We start from the raw sequence: 3,356 nt of genomic DNA, 5'->3' as shown, positions 1-3,356 counted from the left end.
GCACATGCTCCAGTGCACCAAAGTTGTTTGAAAAATCACATGTGTGTCCTTCGGTGAATTTCTAGGTCCCATGCAAGAAATGGGAGTGAAATTCAAACATCGGGCGTCGTGGCTCGGCCAGAAAGATTGAGAAACTTGGTTTTTTAATTCCTGTAAATCCAAAACACTCCTGAAAATCGTGAAACTTGGCATGGTGCCATGACATGGCACCAACATGTTGCGGTAATTTCTTTGGCCGAATTGGGACAAGCTTTGGTGTAAGCTTCTTGCAAACCGGAGCTTCCCTCAAGAAGGCTCGTGGTTCCGAGAGGGAACGTGTCACCTCCGTGTGCGACACAACATACGTACACTGCCTTCTCCCGCCTTAATTTTTTACACTGGCAGATTAGACCAAATAGAAGTATCGTGCTAAATTTTGGAATTATTCCATGTTCGTTTGGCCTTTTTTATACATTAATTGAGTTTCTGGGCATTTAATGTGCATATTCAAATTTGAACTACAAGCACATGCTTCAGTGCACCAACGTTGTTTGAAAAATCACATGTGTGTCCTTGGGTGAATTTCTAGGTCCCATGCAAGAGATGGGAGTGAAATTCAAACATCTGGGCGTCGTGGCTCGGCCGGAAAGATTGGAGAAACTTGGTTTTTTAATTCCTGTAAATCCAAAACACGCCTGAAAATCATGAAACTTGGCATGGTGCCATGACATGGCACCAACATGCTGCGGTAATTTTTTGGCCGAATTGGGACAAGCTTTGGTGTAAGCTTCTTGCAAACCGGAGCTTCCCTCAAGAAGGCTCGTGGTTCCAAGAGGGAACGTGTCACCTCCGTGTGCGAAACGACATACGTACACTGCCTTCTCCCGCCTTAATTTTTTTACACAGGCAGATTAGACCAAATAGAAGTACCGTGCTAAATTTTGGAATTATTCCGGGTTCGTTTGGCCTTTTTATACATTAATTGAGTTTCTGCCATTTAATGTGCATAATTCAAATTTGAACTACAAGCACATGGCTCCAGTGCACCAAAGTTGTTTGAAAAATCACATGTGTGTCCTTGGGTGAATTTCTAGGTCCCATGCAAGAGATGGGAATGAAATTCAAACATCTGGGCGTCGTGGCTCGCCGGAAAGATTGAGAAACTTGGTTTTTTAATTCCTGTAATTCCAAAACACGCCTGAAAATCATGAAACTTGGCATGGTGTCATGACATGGCACCAACATGCTGCGGTAATTTTTTTGGCCGAATTGGGACAAGCTTTGGTGTAAGCTTCTTGCAAACCGGAGCTTCCCTCAAGAAGGCTCGTGGTTCGAGAGGGAACGTGTCACCTCCGTGTGCGAAACGACATACGTACACTGCCTTCTCCCGCCTTAATTTTTTTACACAGGCAGATTAGACCAAATAGAAGTATCGTGCTAAATTTTGGAATTATTCCGGGTTCGTTTGGCCTTTTTATACATTAATTGAGTTTCTGGCATTTAATGTGCATAATTCAAATTTGAACTACAAGCACATGCTCCAGTGCACCAAAGTTGGTTGAAAAATCACAGTGTGTCCTTGGGTGAATTTCTAGGTCCCATGCAAGAAATGGGAATGAAATTCAAACATCTGGCGTCGTGGCTCGGCCGGAAAGATTGAGAAACTTGGTTTTTTAATTCCTGTAAATCCAAAACACGCTGAAAATCATGAAACTTGGCATGGTGTCATGACATGGCACCAACATGCTGCGGTAATTTTTTGGCCGAATTGGGACAAGCTTTGTGTAAGCTTCTTGCAAACCGGAGCTTCCTCAAGAAGGCTCGTGGTTCCGAGAGGGAACGTGTCACTCCGTGTGCGAAACGACATACGTACACTGCTTCTCCCGCCTTAATTTTTTACACAGGCAGATTAGACCAAATAGAAGTATCGTGCTAAATTTTGGAATTATTCCGGGTTCGTTTGGCCTTTTTATACATTAATTGAAGTTTCTGGGCATTTAATGTGCATAATTCAAATTTGAACTACAAGCACATGCTCCAGTGCACCAAAGTTGGTTGAAAAATCACATGTGTGTCCTTGGGTGAATTTCTAGGTCCCATGCAAGAGATGGGAGTGAAATTCAAACATCTGGGCGTCGTGGCTCGGCCGGAAAGATTGAGAAACTTGGTTTTTTAATTCCTGTAAATCCAAAACACGCCTGAAAATCATGAAACTTGGCATGGTGTCATGACATGGCACCAACATGCTGCGGTAATTTTTTGGCCGAATTGGGACAAGCTTTGGTGTAAGCTTCTTGCAAACCGGAGCTTCCCTCAAGAAGGCTCGTGGTTCCGAGAGGGAACGTGTCACCTCCGTGTGCGAAACGACATACGTACACTGCCTTCTCCCGCCTTAATTTTTTTACACAGGCAGATTAGACCAAATAGAAGTATCGTGCTAAATTTTGGAATTATTCCGGGTTCGTTTGGCCTTTTTTATACATTAATTGAGTTTCTGGGCATTTAATGTGCATAATTCAAATTTGAACTACAAGCACATGCTCCAGTGCACCAAAGTTGTTTGAAAAATCACATGTGTGTCCTTGGGTGAATTTCTAGGTCCCATGCAAGAGATGGGAGTGAAATTCAAACATCTGGGCGTCGTGGCTCGGCCGGAAAGATTGAGAAACTTGGTTTTTTAATTCCTGTAATTCCAAAACACGCCTGAAAATCATGAAACTTGGCATGGTGTCATGACATGGCACCAACATGCTGCGGTAATTTCTTTGGCCGAATTGGGACCAAGCTTTGTGTAAGCTTCTTGCTAACCGGAGCTTCCCTCAAGAAGGCTAGTGGTCCGAGAGGGAACGTGTCACCTCCGTGTGCGAAACGACATACGTACACTGCCTTCTCCCGCCTTATTTTTTTACACAAGCAGATTAGACCAAGTAGAAGTACCGTGCTAAATTTTGGAATTATTCGTGTTTGTTTGGCCTTTTTATACATTAATTGAGTTTCTGCGCATTTAATGTGCATAATTCAAATTTGAACTACAAGCACGTGCTCTAGTGCACCAAAGTTGTTTGAAAAAATCACATGTGTGTCCTTGGGTGAATTTCTAGGTCCCATGCAAGAGATGGAATGAAATTCAAACTATCTGGCGTCGTGGCTCGGCCGGAAAGATTGAGAAACTTGGATTTTTAATTCCTGTAATCCAAAACACGCCTTAAAATCATGGAAACTTGGCATGGTGTCATGACATTGGCACCAACATGTGCTGGTAATTTTTTTGGCCGAATTGGGACAAGCTTGGTGTAAGCTTCTTGCAAACCGGAGTTCCCTCAAGAAGGCTCGTGGTTCCAAGAGGAACGTGTTCACCTCGTGTGCGAAACGACATA

This window comes from Triticum aestivum, chromosome 4D (genome assembly GCF_018294505.1).
Source record: "Triticum aestivum cultivar Chinese Spring chromosome 4D, IWGSC CS RefSeq v2.1, whole genome shotgun sequence".
NCBI lineage: Eukaryota > Viridiplantae > Streptophyta > Magnoliopsida > Poales > Poaceae > Triticum > Triticum aestivum.
The sequence above is the reverse complement of the archived record's forward strand: the minus strand, read 5'-3'. Positions refer to the sequence as shown.